A 23,491-nucleotide genomic window follows, 5' to 3' on the forward strand; every position below is an offset into this window, starting at 1 on the left:
GCTGACATAGAACAACAGTGATTACTGTGAGTAATACGTAGCCCTGTGTCGATGTGAGGTAACGTTTAACCTCATGCAAATCAGATGTAGCCACGAGAATAGAGAGCAGCTGAAAGATAGAGTAGCCCGACCTTCTCGCTGAGCCCACAGGGAGGCTTATTGGAATCATTGATCATTGTGAGGAACTCTAATTGCTGAGGATAATAAAGAATTGATTGAGGCAGTCAAGAGGGAAAACACATCAACTGCATGCCTTTGGTCTCTATGCGTGTTAAAGCACATGCACGCATGAAGGTGAGGGAACGTTGGAAAGAATGAAAAGGTTTGAACACAAGATAAAAATAAATATGCAAAAGATAAAGGGTTGATTATACGGCCTGTGGGGGAAAGCTTCAGTGTGCGGTTACATTGTTTAATGTGGTGATGATGGTGTATTGACATGCATGTACCTGTATTTGTAAACACTCCAGCATAATATATTTTTTTACTCCATGTCAACGTCTTTGTCCATCAAATGTCTTTGTTCTAGTAACCACACTGTGACACCAAACTGACATCAATTAATCAATCAAAGGGCAATTTGATTGATTAATTGCTGAAGTTTCCTGAAGGCGCCGGTTTAGCTCAGCAGTTCATCGGCGACCATATACAGAGGCTGTGGTCCTCGATGCGGCAGGCCCCGGGTTCAGCTCCCGCCCTCGGCCCTTTGTCGCGTGTCATCCCCACTCTCTCTTCCCCCATTTCCGCCCCTATCCACTGCCCTCTCTCTAAAAAATAAAGGCATAAAAACTTTCAACATCATGATGCAGATTAGTAACAAAATGAAGCTTTATCGGGTCTGTCCTCAAGAGGAGAAGAAAACTACTTTTAAAATGCTCGTTTGTTGAACGGAGGTCGGATCATTTCTGATGCATTCGAGGAAGTCGGGAAATCTAAGCGCTGAGCAGCTTTCGTGAAACAGCGTCAAGAGACCATGTCTCGAGTTGAATTTCAGATATAGAACGTTGTTAGCTGAACTGTCCATAGAGATTAATATGAAGGTTAATTGTTGCAGAAGATGCTTTTGCTCTACACGTGGACTGTTCTTCCAGCATACGCCGAAACATGCTGATACGTGATTCAATATTACTCGGACTACAAGCGTACTACAACGGAAACCAGAACACTTGCCGTCCCTAAAATCCACGTCCCTGCCTACAGATTCGACGTTTCTATCTGTAAAGAAAGATGAATCTGAAGGTAACTGGGGGCTAGCTGGAGCTTCATCTGATTGGACCGATGTTTGCACGCTGAGGCTGAATGCATGCCGTCTGTACATGGAATATTATAGAGTATTTATCGCTTTCCAGGTGATTTATCTTGCAGCCCTGTTGTTAATGATGCAACACACAATATGCAACTGTTATTAAGGTTATAAATAGATCAATAAAACAACGTGGCACCTTCTCTCCAATTGTAAAGGATCCTTATAAAATATATTTCATTCATTCCTGTTAAAAAAACAACAAATGTCTTTAAATTAAGTCTCATAAATCCAGTGTTTGTCCAGCTGATATCTGTTTGACTCTTCGAGGGAACATGTGTCTCTGCTTTTAGACTTAAAATAACTACACCGATGAAGTAAGGACCCTTCTAACGTAGCCTCTCTTCTGCAGCTCCAGGAAAGGAAAAAAAACTGCACTAAAAAACAACCTTGTTCCACATGATGAACTGCAGTGTGCTGAGCTGACGGTAGCTTAATGCTTCTATGATATCAAGAGTGCTTGTTTGTGTCCGCGCCGAGCAGATGACAGCACCCCGAGGTCTACCCGGAGAACAATTAGCAGCCTGGGTGCACTGTACAATGTGCCCCGTGGAGCTCTATGAATATTTCACAGCGCTGAAGAGGGAGGCTTCATGCTGCAGAGCACGGAGGGTTTGCTCAGTCAGATTGGAGGAGGGAGTCCTCCATGTAGAGAGGTGTTCTTTAGAGGTGCAGTGGAGTGAAATAAAGGGGATGTGTTAATGCTGTTCACTGGCTGCACGACGCTTTGCTAATATAACTGATTACAGGAGCATTTTTAGACTCTGTGAACTTGAGGTCAATCCGACCTGTGGCCTCACTAACACATTTTACAGCAGGTGCACACAGTGCTACATTTATATACTGGGCAAGAATTAGCTTTCAAACACAATGTCGCAGAAAAATCTCACATTATGTTTGATAACTCTGATTAAAGTTAGACTATAAGAAGCTCTAAAACTCCTGTGAGGAGTTTTTATCTTGTTACGAAACAGACTGAAATTAATACTCTACAGGCTACTTAAAAAAAGTCACGCTGTCATATTTCATTGGACCGCCTTCCCCTTTGATTACGGCATGTGTTCGCCATGGCATCGTTCTGATAATAGTGTCACAACATTTATCTCCGTCCAGAGTTGCATAAATTTTTCGCGGAGATCTGAGCAACTGAAGCAACCCCAGATCATTACACTGCCCCCTCAGGCGTGTACGGTGGGCACTAGGCATGATGGGTGCGTCGCCTCTCTCCTTACCCTCATGCGCCCATCACTCTGGAACACGGTCAATCTGGACTCATCAGACCACATGACTTCTTTTCCGTTGCTCCAGAGTCCAATCTGTACACTCCCTGGCAAACTGAAGCCTTATCTTCCGATTAACTTCACTGGTAAGTGGTTTTCTTAAGGCTACACAGCTGTTTAGTCCCACTCCCTTCAGTTCTCTTCGCACTGTGCGTGTGGAAATGCTCTTACTTCCACTATTAAACACAGCTGTGAGTTCTGCTGTTGATTTTTTACAGTTTGATTTCACCAAATGTTTAAGTGATCTCTGATCACGATCATTCAAGATTCAGCATCAGTTAGGGTTAAATACATTTTATTTATGTATTAAACATATTTAAATTGAACTAAAAGCGGTGTTTATTATAATAACTAAAGATGATTTTGATAAACTAAAACGACAAAGAACTATCGGCTGATGGGTGTTCATTTTTGCCAATAAAGGTTTGGAATGAATCGAGGTGATTTGACTGCACGCTGCCAAAACAGGTGAAAGAGAGACGATGTGGCGCTTTGTCCTCAGAGGTCGCCAAAGTCAACACAAACCGAAAGTTCCTCGTAGGAGCTTTTAAGTCGAGCGGAAACGGCATTTCGAGAGTATCTAGCTTCCGTATCGTGACGTGTTTCCGAGTGAAACAGGACGTGCAGGCGGGACATATCATTAGAGGGATTTGATTTGATTGTTGAGAAGTGGGCGTAAACAGACGTTCTCCACAGCGCAGTAGCTAGCTAACTGACCGAGCGTTCTTGGTGCTCTGCGGCTAAATGTTGCAGATTGGTTTTTTTGGCCTATATTCTTAAATTGATGCACAATATTACCGGGGATGTGATCTAAAAGGATTAAAATGACATTTTTCATTTCACCTCGACTTTAAAGACTTCTACATGTGAAACCTTTTTTTGTTCTCCAAGCATTCATGCATCACCCAGAAACCACTATTAAACAAAGCACATCATAATGTTTTAATGTGCTTTTCCGACCTTCCCTGCAGCCAGTAACTCTCACCTATTATACAAATGAGGTATATTTATTTTACGTTGCATTATCAGAATATGTTTATGAAACATGAATAATTTGCCACTGTTTTGTTCACAGATAAAGGATGTTGATTTAAACAGTCATGCTGCAGCAGATACGTGTTTGCATGCACACACAAAAAAGAGCACACGACCTTGACGTGTGTTTTAATGGCGGATAGATAAATGTTACCTTTCATTTGAGAGGTCGATATGTGATTATAGATCAACCTACAAACACAGAAGATGAAAGAACAAAACAAAACATTAATTCACATGTTGCACGGACAGAAACAGAATCACAATCTGACACTCCCCCGCTTTCTTACACATACAGAACATGCTCACACACATGCACAGAGAGCCGCTGGCACCACATGACTCACTTCTCAACTTCTGCCCACTTTCAACCTCCTGCTCTGCGGCTCGGGGCCAGTGTCTCCGTGTGTGTGTGTGTGTGTGTGTGTGTGAAGCAGAAAAGGCAGAGAAAGCCATGTTTGCTTGACATGAACGTGAACGTCGCTCTCTCCCTCAGCTGCTTATTAGCTGTAATTGATGTGCCACAGTGCTTTACCTGCTAGTCGTAGACTCATTTAATGCGTTGTAAACAGAATAACACAACACATACAATGAGGCTGTTCACCACGAGCCATCATGCACCACCACCATACACAGAGGTACAAATCAAAGGGGTGAAAAGCTTCTTATGATCTCCCTGAGCAGGCGACCTGCACAGATTGTATACAAAGATGGAAGAGGCGTCTCCACCTCCTCTTGTTGTACTGGAGCTGCAGCACTGACATCCCGCCCCTTCTGCTACTCGAAACACACATTAAACTTGTGGACAAACATGTCAGAGCCCTCAGGTGGGCTCGGTCTGCAGCAGAACAGCTTCTTGTGTCGGTCTGAAGCAGATATTCACGCTTATGGAAAGTTCAATGACTGTAGTGTTAGTGTTAGTTACGTCTCCTCTCGCCGTTCCTCCTCTGCTCTGCTGCTCGGGAACAGAACGCTGCAGGAGCCCCATTTGTCAACAGAGCTGTCAATCATTTCATTACACCCCACAGCTAACCTTGTCAGAAAAATGAAGACTTGGACATAAATCAGCGTGATAAGAACTTTAACGTCAAATGAAAAATGTATTTGACGTGTATTTTGATTTTATAGTTTGACTCATGTCCCATCTGTTAACATGGAGGAGGCGGGCTTTATGAGCTATACTGCAGCCAGTCAGCAGGGGGCGATAGAGAGGGTTTGGCTTCACTTTTAGGGTCATGTCGTCCATCTTTTTATACAGTCTTTGACTTTAACCTCTGTCTTTCTCTCTCGCTGTATGTGCCCGCTCTGTTACGTTTCTTCATCAGCAGAACGTTTTTTAAAATCGTCCCAAAAAATCTTGTTTTTTTTCTCTGCAATTTGGTATGAACAGAGGATGAAGGTACGGGAGGTGTAGAGAGCGACGGGACGTTTCTGGGCATTTCCTAAAAGTACGGATGATCTCGGTTTGCTTTGAAGGCCACTACATGAGGGAAACGCGATCCGAAGCCTCCCAACTTTACACCACTGTATAAAAACTCATCCAACAGAGAACAGGTTGTTAGCTCATGCTGAGACTTCCATAAGCCAAAGGCACGTCCCTGAAATGTATCCTTCAGCGCCTCAGAGATTAAGAGAAGATTCCTATAATGATCCTGTCCACGTACCCAGAGTTGTTCTACTGTCCTCAATGATTTGTCCTCCAAAGCATAAATGACTACTAGATAAATCAATTTGCCATCAGAGGGAGCCTTCAACTCTCTGTGCACCTCCAGCTCCCTCCATCAGACTCCCACCTCTACCTCTCTTTCATATGATTTATTGAGGTCCTTCCCCCGGTGGGCACGGGAGGTTAAAAACAAAAGAGCGTTCCCTTGATGGACTTATCCTGATGAAGTAGCTTTACCTTGCTTTTAACCGTGTCTTTCACCTCAGGACGAATGCTTCTGGGAGGATACAACACAGCTTTCCTCACCAATCTGGAGCCAGAGCGGGGATAGTGGAGGGAGAGGAAAATTATGAAAATATTTTCAGAGGCAGCGATGCAAGGCCACTCGAATTAGGGTGCTAATGTAGCGTTGCCCATAAGTGCGAAATGGCATTGAGGCAGCGTGCGCTGCTGGCGGCGCTGCCATTAGGGCTCATTTTCCACTCTTAATGGCACAGGCACCTTGTTTAATAAGCATGGATTACAGGTCTTAAAGGGCAATGGTGCACGGAGAGCCACACGGACTGAGAGGAGGATGAAGGGAGGGAGGGGAGAGGGGGAAATAGCCTAAGATAAGAGGGGAGAAGAAAAGCTTGAGAGGAAGAAGAAGAGATAAATGACAGAAGGGAAAAGGAAGAGGAGGGATAGTCAAGGAAAAGATGGGTTCATGGGCATCTTACTGTCCACGCGTAATGTCAGCAGATCTGTGCAAGTCAACAGCTCATGAACTGGAGTGTCATCGCCTGTGAGCCGCAAGTTCTCATGAATGAATAGGGACGTTTCTCAGGCTCGGAAATGGTCTCAAACGTTTTATTTTTATTTTCTTGCAGCGTGCTCAAACGTCCCACTCACTCTCATCCAAAGATCCACCAACCATTAACCCAACTTCTTACAAAGTACTAAAACAAGATGAAACTCTTCGATCTGCTGTGTGGCAGCCGTCTTCAGCTCTCCATCGAAGTTTACCAGGTTTGTCTTTCTAACAATAGCCACTAGTTTCTGTCATCTTCAGGTTGAACACAATATGAATTCTAGTGAACCTACCTAGCAACCCTTTTAGTGGTAAGGCAGCAGGTAGAGTGTCCATCATTGACAAGTCCCTTTCATGATTGCACTACAACCCTAGATAGATCTCAGTTTCGTTCTCTCTGGCGCCACCTGTGGCGATAAACGGTAATTGCAGGAGCACACACCCAGATATCCAGACAGTGTCGCATGTGTGACGTCCACGGCTGTCTCCGGTTGTAACTCTTGATTTTCCTGGCTGACGGTCGCTGCAGCCAATCAGGTCCAGATTAGCAGAGTAAAGGAGGATCAGCGTAACTAAAACGATCAATAAAGTCATTGAAGTTTCCATACCTGTCAGCGTTGACCTCAGACTGACACAAAGAAGCTGCTCTGCTGTTAAACACGTCGACGTGCGGGATCTTTGCTGTTTGCTGTAATAAGTTGACAGAAGTCAGCATAAGCCTCTTGGTATTATCTTAGAAAATAAGGAAAATGTGACTGTGGTATCCTTAAATTGCGTCCCATAGCTGTTCTCGGGGAAAACAGACATTAGAGTGTAAATTACTTTGTGAAGTTTCTCACATTTCCCCACTGGCGGAGGATTAGGCTGCGCTGAGGAATTCAGAGAGGATCACTGATGTCGTGGAGGAAAATCTGAGACGCGTCTGCTCCCTCTTTCTTCCACACTTTTCACGAGGCTCTGATAGATTCTTCTTTAAAGGATTCAGCTGCGAAAAAGAAAAAGGGAAATCCAGTTTGTACGATGCAAATGTTTAACTCGGACCTGGGTGTAGCGTGCAGACAGGAGATTTATGCACTCACATGAAACCGTACAGGTAAAGCCTTTTATTAGATGGAAACATTGAAATCTATGATAACACATGAGCGTGCACAAACGAGCACATGCACACAACGCCGGGGCTCTGGGCCAATTAGTTTACACCAGAGGGTATTAATCTCTTCCACGGCACAGCGGGAAATCACAGACAGCATTATTATTCACCCGTCATGCCTTAATGTTAACCTCACGCTGGGATCATTAAGGATTCATCACGTTATTCAGAGATATTTACAACCTGTTGATGAACTTGGAATCCAATAACTGCTAATATCCAAGGCGCTTAGCTGGGTCGGGTACACGGTGATGGATTACATGTGCAGGTGAAGATGTAAAGGTGAGGGATTTTAGAGCTCAGTTTAGCAGCAAATGAATTGTTCAGTAATGCATTTGAGTTATTATTTTTATCACCACATTTAAAATGTTGAAATAATCATTTTAATCACATCTGGCAGCCTGTCAATCAAAGGCAGACACATCTGCATGAGTCTGCACAGCTGGACTCCGTTAATTACTCTCATCGGCTTTAAGAAGATTAGGAACAAAGTGCGCGACTCTGACTCATCACACTAATAGATATATGAATAGACAGTCAGACAGCGTCAGAGACGATCCTCCTGCAGTTGATTGACTGGTGAAAATGTGGCATCCAGCAACAAAAGCAGTTAGCAAACAGCTACAAGTTGTTCGTGAATTCTGTTGCATTCGCCCTGGAAGAATCTGGGTTATTTGCACTTAAAGATACTTAAATCTGCACGACGTAGAAATGGAAAATAGAGATGATTGTGGTCCCAGAGAGAGCTGCTTAATGACACTAAAAGAAGTTAAGCTCCTCAGGACAAGTGCAGTAATTAGATCTCAACTAAATGAAACTCAGAGGAACATGAATGGGCATGAAAGCAGATGAAAAAGTGGGTATTTGTTTGTGACCGAATCTTGTTTAATCTTAATTTCTCAGCTTGGTGAGGACTTCATTTCAGAGAGACTTTCTGGGAGGCAGTAGGCGTTCACGCCTCTCTGTTCCCTCCATATGAAAACTCCATGGCAACGCCGCTCTCATGAGGACGATGGAAAAATATTGTGTTTGGTAAAATATTGAAGTTTGTTTGCTTTAACTCTTCTTCAAGGGGTGTGTCATGAGTCAGAACTTTTGAGTGTTTAAAATAATATTGTTTAATTTGTAACGAGTTAAGGAATGCAGGAATATAAGCAACATGAAAAAGTTTGTTTTTCACAAGTTACACAAATAGATTTGGACTTACTAGTTTTCCAGGACAGAATTAGCAAAGCCCCCTACACATGTACACACAGGCTCTATAAGCACAGTGGGGCTTTGAGCTTAATGCCAGCCTCAGCATGCTAATATGTTAACAATGACAATGCTAACATGCAGCAGGGACAATCTTTTCATACAGAAATTTGACGAATAATGTCTCTTGCTGCGGGTTTTTTGGATCTAAGTGGCCGTCCAAGAAGTCTGCGCTCCAGCTTTTTCTGTTACATAAATTCTAGTGTTGTTGTAATAAAGTAATCTGGAAGATTTTCATTTAAATAAATGTCTGTTAAGTCTCTATCTATCACCGAATGATGTAACACAACGGTGATTGAGCCTATGACCCACTGATGAAAGCCTTTGCATTTGCAGTATTACAGACTGGGTGTCTGTGGTGAGTTCACAAGCGGTGCCCAGTTAGTGACGCGTTTCCATCACCCAGCAGTGGTTGGTCTGTCAGAGAGGGTAGGCGGAGCTAAGCGGCTGCTTTTCCGCTCTCTGCAAGTGTTGCGAGTAAACAGTAATCTACTATGGCTGAACAAACAAAGAAAAGATGGATGTCTACAGATACAACTTCAACAAGAAGTGAAAATCCAAAGAAAAAGAAACAAACTCGACGCTCAGATGAAGCAAACAGTCTGAAAAGGAACGCGACCGTCAGCCAGGAAAATCAAGAGTTACAACCGGAGCCAACTGTGGACGTCACACATGCAGCACTGTCGCCATAGGTAACGCCAAAGAGAACGAAACTGAGATTACCACTTTAATATTCAGTATTTGCACTTATAAGCAGCTAACACGGCTCACCATACCTGGCTTGTTAGCTCTAACGTTTATATATTTGACCGGTTATTTCAAATCACCTGGTACGTGCTGCTCGAGCTGCGAGTTCGCTTCTTCTTCAGCCTGACAAACAAACAACTGTAGTCAGCCACTAGCATGAAATAAAATCTCACTCTGTGGGAAACATGAGGGTAAACCAGCTCCATCGTCCGCTACTGATTTAGCCACAGGTGTAGACTTTGGTGACTTGGCGTTTGCCAACACCTCAATCCTCTCCCGCTCCACCCTCTCATCCAAACATGGTCACTTCTGGCTCCAGAAAACCAACATGGCGACGGCCCAATCCCAAACTTGAGGCGTCATTTAAGCAGATGAGAAACCAATGGGAGACGTCACGGTGGCTGCATCCATTACTTATACAGTCTATGGTCCAATGTTTAGCATGTTAACTTGACCAAGCATGCTGATTCTGTCCAGGCACTCGGTTTCACAGGGGCCTGTCATGAGACGTAAAGTGCCATGAGATAACTCTTTCTGTGATTTGCCGCTTTACAAATACAAATTGACTGATTGACTTCAGAGCAGGTGTGGAGCAGATTTGTTAAGAAAAGCTTCTGAGTGCAACAGAGAGAAGGAAAGTCAAGTTTTGTTACAAGTAACTGCGTGTTCAGTGTCTACAAATGAGCTGTGAATGGAGCACTGTAGCTAACTGACGGCATCACAGCAGTGCTGTGGCATTGAGTCAGGAGGTAGGCCTGTTCTCTCTTCCTTTAGCTTGGCAGCCAAACACTTGTCACTGGAGATTTAAATGCAAGGTCTGCCAAGCCCTGGAAGCCCCACACACAAGTTTTAGTACTTAGTACCATAAGTAATGAAGTTCCCAAGGTTGTTTTAACTGTGACATTATGTTACAATCTGCTATTAGCACTAAGCACTAAGTACAGCGGAGGATAATGGGAATGTAGCAGGAGGTTTGCTCAGTAACCAAAGTATTGGAGAGAGCAGTTTAGGAGCCCATCGGCTATTGTCTGATGACAATGTAGCCTCAGGGAGCGATGGGCAATTTCGCTGGGACTCTGAGGATGTCGGAGCCAAGAGTTCCTTTTCTGTGTTACCTGCACTTACATGTAGAAGTCTGTTTATCTGATAAAATCCAGGAACACTGACGCGATGCAAGATCATTCACAGAGCCAATACACACAGACAGGATAATGGCCGATCTTACTTGGACGACAGATTCTGTGTTTGTTTGCAGGATCTGTTTGGGGAGAGAGAGAGAGAGAGAGAGAGAGAGAGAGAGAGGGGACTTTTCACTCTACTTTGTGTCAGTCCATCCTTGAGAGGTTGAGATATTTCAGTCTGGGTGAGAGTTGTGGATTACTGACCATTATGTTAAAATTAAAGTTGTAATCTCGAAGATCTCAGTTTCGTTCTCTTTGGCGCCTGTGGCGATAAATGGTAATTGCGGGAGCACACTTCCCAGATATCCAGACAGTGCTGCATGTGTGACGTCTACGGTTGGCTCCAGCTGTAACTCTTGATTTTCCTCGCTCGTTTGCCTTCATCTGGGCGTCGAGTTTGTTTCTTTTTCTTTGGATTTTCACTTCTTGTTGAAGTTGTATCTGTAGTCATCCATCTTTTCTTTGTTTGTTCAGCCATAGTAGATTACTGTTTACTCGCAACACTTGCAGAGAGCGGAAAAGCAGCCGCTTAGCTCCGCCTACCCTCTCTGGCAGACCAACCACTGCTGGGTGATGGAAAACGCGTCACTAACTGGGCGCCGCTTGTGATTTTTTCCAAAGTCACAAAGGCTTTCACCAGACTTTCTTCAAGATTATTACTTCAAATAATTATTTTGTCTCCTAATCATTAATTAACTACAAAGCAAATCGTAACCACATTGCTGACATGTATCAAACTCACACTGGCTGCAGCACCATGCGGCGTCGAGACAGCCCTAAACTAAGAATGTTCACAGTTGCTGCTTTTTCTTGGCTCTCTGCTGCACTCGTCTGCCACTGCATATTGTCAGTATCACAGCCATTCATTTACATAATACTGTGACAGTGTTTCAAAACACAGACACGTTTCATTGTTTCGGAGAATCATGCCAAAGCACAAATATGGTTATTTACCGGAGCTGAGGCCAATTCACAATATCCTGCAGCTGCCTACTGAGGGCTGCTCTAACAGGGGGATGTTTGCAGCCTGAAATGTGTGTGTGCGTGTGAGAGGAAATTTGTGTGCACAACAGACAAAAGAACGGGCACACTCATACACACATAATGACACACACGCTGCAGTGTGTTCAAGTGGACCACTGATATCATTTGCTTAGCATATTGCTGGTGTTTTTTAAGCACCTGCCTGCAGCCCAGGTCTGCCATCCTTCAACAGCATCCTGCTCGCCAGCTTTGATGAGATACGAGAAATGAACCCAGAGGAAAGTTTGTCTCTGCATTACGCTGACGCCTTCTGAAAACACACAACGCTAACCGGACACCCCGCTGCGTTAAGCTACACACACTTGTGACTCTCACAACCTGTTCTCTCACCTCCCCTCGCAGGACAGAGGAGAGATCAAATTATTTAATCCCTGCAAAAAAAAATTCTTTTCACACTTCGAGCGCGGTCAGCACAAAGTGTTAATCAATGCTGCCGTCTTATGCTCTAATCCCTGGCACCACTTCACATCAGATGAAAGCCGCGATGATTTGCTGTGAATCAGCATTTAGCCACCTACAGCAGCTGACCTGTGACCTTTATATCTCGCCATCCAGAATCTTCGACTGTGTTCAAATCAGCAGCAAAGTTTACCGAAGGGAAAGTTTCATCAGAACTTTATTTTAGTCTGCCAATTAGGAAACAATTATTTTCCACAGTGATTAGGAGCTGGTGCCCAACAGTGCTCTTAATAACAAGAACATTTAGATCGTTCATCAGATCACTAGCTTTGGGTTTGAACAAAGCGGCAGCCTCCGGTGTTGAAAAATGAAGCCAACGCGGAAGTGAAACAAACTGCAGTTCCTCGAGTGGCCACTTGAGGCTCCAGAAAACAAGAAATAACATTACAGCAGATGGGAGAATGCCTATTTTTACAGCAGAAATAAACATGTTTGCAGCCTGGTACAAAGAACAGCTTTGTTATAAATAGCAAATTTTATTGTTCAAGATAACTGTACGGGGGTTTAATGTTTTTATAACACACCCGTTTTAATTATATTAAGCCTTCAATCATAGGGGCGTGGATCCTGCTGGCTGTCTGCTAGGCGTCAACACAGACACACAGACACACAGACACTGAGCTTAACGTCACCTGTTTGTGTTGTTGGAGCCTTTAGAGGACCAATGATCCGTCTCTCTCTCCGTGTAAGAAGTCTGAGCTCCAGCTTTTCAGTTAGTTAAATGCCAGTGTTATTGTATTGATATAATTTAAGCACTAAGTGGCAGGCAGACTGTCCTCACTATAGCTGGATTGTTAGCCTGTTCAGTGTTTATCACTTTATCAATTCACTACTAATCATTTATTTAGTCGTCGGCCAGTAAATAGGAGTCAGAAGTTGTTGGCTTTTCCCCGGAGAGATTACAGCGGACGTGTTACGTGTCGACTCGCCGCAATCTCACCGGGCGAGCGAGCAGCGAGTCTGCTACCTCTTCTGATAAATAATCACCTGCAGTCCATCGCTGTCACAGAATCTCCTCTGTGGGAAACACGAAGGTTAAACTAGCTGATTCGTTATTTATACAGTCTATGGCTTATAACCGCTAGCTACGCTGAGAAGCATATAGCCTAGCTTCTTAGCCGTAGCTGGCCTGGTAGCTTCGGGCTAAATGTTTCAGCGACAAAGACTCATGCAGCCCGCCCAGCGGCCTCAGCTCGTTCGCCCTCCGCCTCTTTGCCTCAATCTGGCATCTCCAATATGGCGACCGCTATTTTGGGCTTCAGAACGTCACTGAGACTACGTCCATTATTTATACAGTCTATGGTTTTAACAGAAGGAGACAACACAGGTCACTAGTGGATGTGCTGCAGGCCTCTTCTGTCATCTTCTGCTCTGTTTAGGAATAAAAGAAACACACTAGCTGCGTTTGAGAAAACATTTCCAGGCATTATGGATGACGCTTAAGGCAAGAAACTGCAGGAGGCCATGCGTAATATTAAGAGAAGGAACGCTGTTTGAATGAAACATGAAACGAAAAGTGTGTGTGTGTGTGTGTGTGTGTATGTGTGTGCGCGATGTGTATCAAGTTCTTCCCTCCCAAGCAGGGCATATTATAATCAGCGTGGCGCCTGGGGATTCAGGGAGCGAACAACGTGTGCAGAAGCAGTGCTGGTGAGTCCGGATCGCCTGGATCAGAAAAAAAGTCCCGTGTGTGTTAGAAATGTGGAACAATGCACGAGCTGTAAACCTGCAACACGCTCCTCCGTCCTGCACAGAACAGTGCAAAGTTCACCGAGGGATTTGTGTACGCGTCGCTCTGCTTGTGCAAGCCTGGGTGTGTGAGGGAGACGGAAGCAGGTCATAATGGCTGAGACAGGAAGTCTAGTTAAAACGTGTCGGCGTCGGGAAGAAGCCCGCAGGAATAACTGGGTTGTCAAACTTCCAGAACCCGAGGGACCATCCGGTGCCCAGGAGGCTTTACTCACAAGCAGCAGGAAGAAGGCTTTGATGGTGCTCCTCTACAGAGCAACAGATTACTTAGTGCGTGTAGAAACAGGGTATTAAGCAGTGTCGGGGTGGGAAATTATGAGGCAATAACTCTATTAATTCATAACAATATTTCCGTCTAAGTTTTGAGGCTCATTATTCATTCTGAGAGCAGAGAGGCCGATACTGTAGGCTGGTGCTCGGTACGCCTCCCTTACAGCGGGGACACACTGCCTGCCTCTCGCTGCGTGAGCCTGTGCTGTCCACAGACACACTCTGCCTTCCATACTGGCCTTACACAGGGCGCCGTTTTTACAGTCTCCTGCTTCAATTTCTCAAACCAGGTTTGTGTGAAGTTTAGTTTAAATGATCAAAAGCCTTTGCACTTTGCACGGGAAACTTTAGAGTCACCAATAAACCTAACGACTGTGGACTGTGGGAGGAAGCAGAAGTACACAGAGGGAACCCACGCATGCACGGAGACAACATGCAAACTCTGGGATTCAGACTGATTCGAATACTTAGGGTGGGTTCACACCAGCCTTGTTTAGTTCGATTGAACCGAACCCCGGTGCGGTTCGTTTAGGTGTTGTGAACGCCAGAATGAAACTCTGGTGCGGACCAAACAACCGGAGCTTGGTCCAGTAGAAAAGACGGGTCTCGGCCCGTTTCAAAACCAACCACGGTCCAGTTTGATTCTGGTGAGAACGTAAGCGGACTTTAAGTAGGACCAAATACAGGAAACAAACCATAAAACTGTGCATTGCAGTATGTTTACGAGTGCTGACATTTGACACGCAGCGAGATGGGTAGAGGACAGACGTGGGGGAGCGACGAGGGAGCCATAGAAATATGGGCTGACCAAACAATTTCACAAATGCTTGTGGAACGCACGAGAACACGGAGGTGTTCAAAGTGTTCAGCGACAAACTAAAAGAGATGGAACTGATCGATCAGTTAAAAGTAAAAAAACTCCGACAACAAAACATTAAAGTCCACGATCATGTTGAGTGTGATTGATCAGTGTGGGAATTCTGACCAATCAGAGAGCAGTTTCTTCGCACATAAAAACTTTTGGTAAAAGCTGCCATGTGAACACAAACCAAACTCGAGGCAAAATGCAACTTTACAAAACAAACGACTTGACGTGTGAATGCGCCCTTAAAGATACAATCTTGAATATTTCAGTTTCATGCTCTTGAGCGCCACCCACTGGTGATAATCGGTAATTGTGGGAACTAACTCTTGATATAGTAACCAGCAAAGTTACGGTGAGGGTTAAAATACATGTAAGCCACTGACGACTGGTTTAGCAAGGGAAATTAACCTGGGAAAGTTCTGTCTTTGACCTATCCACAATCCTAACCTCGGTGGGTTTGTCTCTTTGTTATACTACATTCATGGACTTGGGGTGCCTAACGACACATTACTCTAGATGAGAGCAGCGAGAAATGATGTCAGCGAGGTACCTACAGCATCATGTATGAAGCGTGACTGACCAAGCTGTCGTATTTGACCTGTTAGGGTTGGGAAAGGGCTGCTGCATCTGTTCTCACGGCTGCTTGGAGCTAACGTGTTGTCTTCTGCGCCTGTACAAGAACATTACGGACAGTGGTGAAGAGACAAATGGCTAAATTGTTAAATGTGTGGAAAATCAGCAGTGATACTTCCTTAAGCCCATCATTATTCTTCCTCATTATTATTCCCCGTCATCCAAACTGTGATCACACACGACTGTCAGGAGCAAATCCAACATATGCTGCTGTCTGCTGTTAAAACTGCATCAGCCCACCGCTCAGCAGAGACCAAGCATTAGGCTGACACTCATCACAACCAATCTGAGATACATAGAATCTGATACCAGCCTCAAATAACCAACCTTACACACACACAGAATATACTGTACACACACACACCGGTGGCGTATCCCATCTCTGCATCTCAGCCAGACTACCTGGGGACCTTCATTCGCTGCCTCATACATCACCCAGATAACACAATACTTTGGGGAGCTGCCTATCCCAACACCTGACAATGTCAATAACAAATGGAGCGTCTTCCTGTATCCAATTATAAATAATGTGGCATCTTTACAAGAAGATAAAGCATCTGGTTATCATGCGATACGGATCAATCAGAAACCATATGTAAGCATCTCATCTCTTTCTCTTTGCTTCCAGCTGGGACCGTCCTCTCTGTAGCTCGGAGGTGGAGAATAAGGAGGTGGAGGATAAGAACGTCACGGCAGGAAGCAGGGGAAGATAACTGCTCTGACCTTGGAGAGGTAATCCTATAGATGGAGGCCTGGCTGTCTGCGTGCTCGTCCGTATACTCGAGCAAAGGCAGTTAAATGATGTGTAATGAGGTCATCGCGGCTAACATGCAGATAATCTAGAGGAACCTTAAACACTGAGGTTAATGTTTAACATCCGTTTGTTTATTAGATGCTGGGACATGATGCACAAGAACACAGGGCGAGGAATGGATTGTGTCTCCTAATAGCACCATGAACTTGTTCTTTCTGCCCCGTCTCAAGGTCCAATACCCAAACGACACCGTGCTAATGATATAACAGCACAAACACACCTATAAAGTTTTGCAGCTGAGTGCAAGTTCCCCGTGTTGCTTCCAATTACAAGTATCCATGTGGTGAAGAACAAATGGTAGCTTTGTGCCGAGAAGACAGTCGGCAGGTTGATGGCAGCTCCTCTTTGAAATGTCTGCTAAGGAGCACTACAGGGATGAAGTTGTCAAACACAGTTTCTGTTCCTATTAATTAGGCTTTAACTGTTTGTTTTGACCAAAATCTGACTGAAAAATCATTTCGTTTTTCCTACAGTTTTCAAAACGGTCTGTCTCTATCGCCGAAAGTAGGTAACACAATGGTGATTAAGCCTATGGCCCACTGATGGAAGCCTTTGCATTTGCAGTATTACAGACTGGGTGTCTGTGGCAACAAAAAAATCACAAGCGGCGCCCAGTTAGTGACGCGTTTTCCATCAGCCAGCAGTGGTTGGTCTGCCAGAGAGGGTAGGCGGAGCTAAGCGGCTGCTTTTCCGCTCTCTGCAAGTGTTGCGTGTAAACAGTAATCTACTATGGCTGAACAAACAAAGAAAAGATGGATGACTACAGATACAACTTCAACAAGAAGTGAAAATCCAAAGAAAAAGAAACAAACTCGACGCTCAGATGAAGCAAACAGTCTAAAAAGGAAAGCGACCGTCAGCGAGGAAAACCAAGAGTTACAACCAGAGCCAACCGGAAGTGTGTTAACCGCAATTACCGCTTATCGCCATAGGTGCCGCCAAAGAGAACGAGACTGAGATCTTCCAGATTAGCACTCTATATCTGCAGGTTTAGCAGACTTAAAGCAGCACAAGCCTTTTGTGAATTTGTCCCTAAATGTTCTGAACAATATCTTGTGTCAAACGCAATTTCTGTTCCTTTTGCAGAACTTCCTCACAACAATTTGTTGCTGATTAACTGAGAATGCTCGTAAATTTGGTTTACCAGAATTAACTGATCTAGTTGTGTGTTCTCATTACTTTGAGGCGATTAAAAGCACACTGAACTTATTATTACACTGAGACAATTAAAACCAGGTCACATAATCTATGTTATTATTTTCTTTCTTTGCAAATGCAACAGTTTGTTTTGACCAAAATCTGACTTTAGTATAGGGTGCTGAAAAGAGGATCATCTGATGAACTAAGCTGGTAAGAACAAAAAATATATAATGAACTTTCAAAACCGCCTGAAAACGAACAAAAACAAAACAATCACAGCCGGAAGTCTAAACCAGTTTTTTCCGCTCTGACGAGACAACAAGAGACTCGACCCACTTCCATTTTCAGATCAACATGTGACACTTGTTGGTGCGTTTGGGAGATGAGATGGTTTTTCCACATGAAGAAGGAACCTTCATGTGAAGTGTATAGAACCCCTGAAACAAGAGGGGGTTACAGAGCGTGTAAGTTTATGTGCGTGTGTTTGTTCTGTATGTGCCGTCATATTGCAGCAGGTAGCTATGAGACATAAACTCGGATTAGGTATTGACCTGACATGTACATGTGCTGCAGCACAGAAACCCAGCTACAGTATAGAGATGCTATCATGTTCAGTGTAATAAAACATAGTATGCAGTCAGCCTTATCAGGGCGTCATGGTAATTAGACACATACAGAGGATCAGCACAGAGGCTGCAGACAGAGAGGAACAATGAGGGGAAACCCAGAGTGGAAGGAGGAGACACATTATCGCCGAGTATTAAGTGGAAATCCTTTCCCAGAGAACCATCTGGCAACAGCTCGTCACTGAAACCTCATCCAGCATGACCTGAACGGCTCCGTAACTGTTTTATGGGATTGTTTTTTCTCTGCTGGCACGTTCAAAAATTATTCATTTATGAAAGTGACTATTAGTGAAGTGTAAAAAATATCTTCCCAGATATCCAGACAGGGCTGCATGTGTGACGTCCACGGTTGGCTCCGGTTGTAACTCTTGATTTTCCTGGCTGACGGTCGCTTTCCTTTTCAGACTGTTTGCTTCATCTGAGCGTCGAGTTTGTTTCTTCTTCTTTGGATTTTCACTTCTTGTTGAAGTTGTATCTGTAGTCATCCATCTTTTCTTTGTTTGTTCAGCCATAGTAGATTACTGTTTACTCGCAACACTTGCAGAGAGCGGAAAAGCAGCCGCTTAGCTCCGCCTACCCTCTCTGGCAGACCAACCACTGCTGGCTGATGGAAAACGCGTCACTAACTGGGCACCGCATGTGAGTTTTCTGCAGAAGTCGCACCAGACAACCAAAAGGCTTCATCAGTGGGCCATTGTGTTACCTCATTCGGCGACGAAACAGACATTTATTAACATGAGAATCTTCCAGATTATCACTTTAAAGACACCCGAACACTTAAGAGAGGTTGAAAGGACTACATTTCCATAAATGCTTTTAAAACAACATAAACACAAATAATTAAGCAGGTTTCTTTGTTACTGCGAGCGTATCGGCTCATTGGGGCTGAGATGTTCTTTGAGCTTGATCAAAGAAAAATGTGGCTGCAAGACATCAATACAAACATCAATAGAGAGAAGTTCTCTGAGATCTGTACATATATTATCTTTAACAGTCTGTTTTATTATTAATGATAAATAAAAACATGTCAAAAACAAACCAGCTTGTGTCTTTGTGAAAATCTACCTCAAAGCTCCTTCCTGTTTGAACATCTGATCCTCTGCAGACGCTGCGGTGACTCACACGTCATATTACACTCTGCCGTCTCCGAACAAAGACGAGGCGCCACAATTCCCAGCTCATATTTTTAAAGCAAAGCAATCAATAGATTCATATGAGAGAGTGTGTAAGTTGCTCAGTTGTAAGAATCATACAAGCCTCGCAGCGTCTCCGAGGGAGCTCCCTCTCCCTCTGAGAAGTTTGAAATGAAAAGGAGAAAAAACTGGAGGATTTATCTCACTTTGCCAGGTCATTTCCTGAACATTCACCTTGGACACGGAGCCGCTGACCACAGCTTTGGAATTATGTTTTCAGATCCCGAGGGGCGGAAAGCAACCCCCACCCTCCCCTCCCCCCCCAAGGTCAAACAGCAAAGTGTATATTCTCTGTTTCACACAGATGAAAAACCTCCGGAGGGCAGTTAATCCAAGACCCGGGTGATATCCCCTCTGACCTTGAGCGGCTATGTAACCCCCATGAGGCCTGCATTGTTAGCATGCGTCACAGAGACGCTCCGCGGTCGCAGACGACACAGACCCCGCGACGACGTGCGAAGCACACAGCATTCCTGCCCGGCTTAATGAGCCGTGACAAGCCATTGATCTCAGGCTGAGCAAAACATCAATATTAGCTGGTAGTGTTGATGGAGTACAAGTGGCATGGGTCTTGATTTTTTTTAAGCCAATCAGCAGTGGAATTTATCATGATGGCCTTTGATATGGAGCGGCAGATCTGGGGCCAACTTGAAAACACTGTCGCTGTGAAACAATGAGCTCCAGTAGCGAGCTGACACATTCGATTCATGCAGATAGGGAGGGCTCATCGCAGAGCGCTGTGTGTGTGTGTGTGTACGTTCACAAGGAATAAGAGGAAGGATTTCCAGTGCCGAAACAGTCGGGTTTGTGGAAAACTTTTCTGCATTTCTTGGTAACATTTTGATCGGACACCTGTCAGAATGTGGTCAAACAGTTCAGACTTCCTGTCCACCTGAAGGCTCGTTCCAAACATTTATTCATGACCGAAGAGAAACATGTTCTATTTTATTCTGCTGGAGTTAAAACTCTGAATTACAAGCAGAATCAGAGAGGAAGAGACAGAGTGAGAGCGAGGAAGCACAAGGAGGAGATTAAATGTGCACACCATATTTAACATACATCGTGTGGAGCTGTCATTGTGTTTCTCTCTTGGTGCTGCTGTTTGTTATTTTCACGTCAGGCTCTCTATTCATTCTTATCTTCTTCTGGAGCCACCCTGGAAAGTTTGTTTTTTTAAAAGAACAGCAAAATCGTGTCTTTTTATTTCCTCCTTTAAGCAGCAGGAGTGGAAAGCTTCTGTTCAACGCTCCTTTCACTGCTGAAGTCTTTGATAAGAATGAACCATTGAGTCACCGTCCCCCGTCCTCAAAGACAAGAGGACGCTGAGTGTTTGTTGAATTAGCTGTTAATTAAAACACAAGATTTCCTTTTTTTTTTAATGTAAAATAGGCTTTTAAAAATCTGAGGAAGCTTCATGTTTGGGGATATTGGTGAAAGACTATGAGCAGTCTGAAGCACCAAGTCTGAATGATGATTGGTGCAGTCAACTTTTTTCAGGCAACCAGTTTAGAAAAGGTTGTGCTTGTGACCTAAACTGTTTTACATCAAGAGTAGATATTGTATGTCATTTTAAAGAGGTAAGGAAATACCAAGCTATAGGCACAGCTAGCTAGCGATGTAGCTAACGTTGCAAATCAAAGGGTGCGCTGTCATCATGCTAACATAAGCTAGTTCATTTTGGGGAAGGGAGACATTGTAATAAAGGCACAGGTAAGAAACTAGCTAACATTAGCAGTCATCATTGGGGGGAGGGGGGCTTGGAGCCTATCCAAGCTGTCATTGGGTGAGAGGCGGGGTGCACCCTGGACTGATCGCCAGTCAATAACAGGGCTGACAGACAGACAACCTTTCACACTCACATTCACACCTACGGTTGGGGCGGCTGTGGCTCAGTGGTAGAGTCGATCGTCTCTTAATCGGAAAGTTGGGGGTCCGATCCCTGACTGCTGCAGTCACATGTCAAAGTGTCCTCGGGCATGTTTTGAACCCCGATTTGCTCCCAAAGGCAGAGCCATCAGGTATGAACGGGCATAGATCTGATTGGCCTTTGCCATCAGTGTGTGAATGAGTGAATGTGACACGTAGTGTAAAAGCGCTTTGAGTCGTTGGAAGACTCAAAAGGCGCTACACAAGTACAGTCAATTCACCATTTTACCATTTTACCTACGGGCAATTTAGAGCTACCAACAAACCTGCAGAGCATGTCTCTGGACTGTGGGAGGAAGCCGGAGTACACGGAGGGAATCCACGTATGAACGGGGAGAACACGCAAACTCCACACAGAAAGGCCCACTACGTCCGAACCGGGATTGGAGCTAGGGACCTTCTAGCTGTGAGGCGAAAACGCTAACCGCTGCTCCACCGTGCAGCCCACTTTATCTTAAGAAGAAAGTATAAAGTAAATCAGCGTCTCCGTTAGCTTGCGCAATCAACGTTTACCCCAATCCATAATTTGAACCAACTCTAAATAGATTTGGACGCCATCGTTCCCAAAGTCTCTATCGTTGCAGTCAATAGCCGATGTGTTCTGAGATCGGCTTTAATGTGTTTACAGTCACAGGGCGAGTTTGTTCGCGACCTTTGGGTCAGAATCAGGCGTCAGAGCGAGTAATTGTCCCTCTCTATCTTACAGTGTCCTGGGAGCTACGCTTGGCTTCAGAAAAGGTCTCCTCCTCCAGATTAATGCCGCCGTGTGTTTAACTCCATTACAGTGCAGAAAAGTTGGCAGCTGAAACTTCATCAGCACTTGTTTTTCCAGCATGCTAATAGGTGCAGCTCGCCCGCGGTTACATCACCTGCACAAGACGGTTAACTGTGATGTTATATTAGCAGGTGAAGAAACATTTGAATGGTTAACTCGGTGTGGGCATACTGACAGAAAGTGCTAATCCTCAGAGGTTACTTTTTATCTCCTCTCTCTGTATTCGCTCCCCTTAATCTCCTTTCCTGCCTATCTTTCTATTACCTAAATGAAGAAGAGACGACTGGATTTCCTTCCTTCCTCTTCTTTGGTGGTGAATGCACTTTGACTTTGAATACAAATGCCTCCTTTCATGAATGCCTCTGCCAGGGATTATAATGAGGGTTTTTTACATTCAACCTACCGAAGGTCTTATGAATTCACTGCACAGAATAGGAATAGCGGATTATAAGAAAGGAGAAGAATATATCTGAGTCCTTATAAATGCAGGGTATCTTGACAGCCCTGCTCATATTCTCTACCTTTTATTGCTGGCTTAACATGTGGTAAGCATCGTCACCACTCAGGGGAAGCAACAATGGCTGCAGACTTTTTATTCTTCAACTGCATTGGTTTTGTCTACACATGCATAAAGTAGGATGCAGCTCCCTGGATTCAAGAAGGGATTATATTCTCCTGCAGACCTGACATGGATTACACTTCTGAATCATGTTGCTCTATTGTGGCTACACATCAATACCTGACAATCTAAGAGAGCGGGCGTCCTGCATCTGACACCGAGCGCGGCTCGGGGATCAGGGCAGATGGTGAGAGACAACGCTGCTGTGGATGTGTCTCATCAAAGCGAGCACACACACGCCCTGTTAGAGCAAATGTTACTAACCAAATAACATAGTCAAGTCTTTTTCAGGCTTTCAGAGCGCCTTGAAGAACCATATTTTTGTATGATTACTACTGTAAGTCGAAAGCCTGGAAATTGAGATCCCTGTATTTACCGAGATTTCTAGCCAAACTCCACCATGAGAAAAGAACTGTGAGAACCTGTCAGCTTTAAGCATGTGTGCAGCTGTGTGTGCGGAAGACTGCTGCGCGTCCTTGCACAAAGACGTCTTAACCACACAGCATTAACATCCCCGCAAACATGCTGTGGAAACGACCTTGAAGTGAAGTTACTTCGCTGTTTAAATTGGCTCAACTTTTCAGCTCGGAGACGTTTCTTCCAATTACTTCAAAGCTAAAAAATGTCAACTTACAGTTCTGCTGAGTGGCGAAAGACTGACGGGATAAATGTGAATGAAGCCGAGTGCAAAACTTGTGGAACAAAAGATAAAATATTCATGTGCTACACGAGTGGATCAATCACACATGCAGGTACCAAGTGCAGAAAGAGATTCAACAACAAGAGTGGAGGAGAGAGTTTCCCCGAGTACTCTCCGGGAAATACAATATATAAAGACTCCACAGTATCTCAGTTTATGAATATATTAAGCAATGCCTCCTTGTATTTAAATGAGTAAGCCGTAATGAGTGACTCGTCATGATTCCACACCACTTGTTCAGAGAGGCACGCGAGTCTACTCATGACTGGGGG

This window comes from Semicossyphus pulcher, unplaced genomic scaffold, assembly GCF_022749685.1.
Source record: "Semicossyphus pulcher isolate SPU_LCO1_2020_fin unplaced genomic scaffold, fSemPul1.0.p SCAF_23, whole genome shotgun sequence".
In the NCBI taxonomy this organism is placed as follows: Eukaryota; Metazoa; Chordata; class Actinopteri; order Labriformes; family Labridae; genus Semicossyphus; species Semicossyphus pulcher.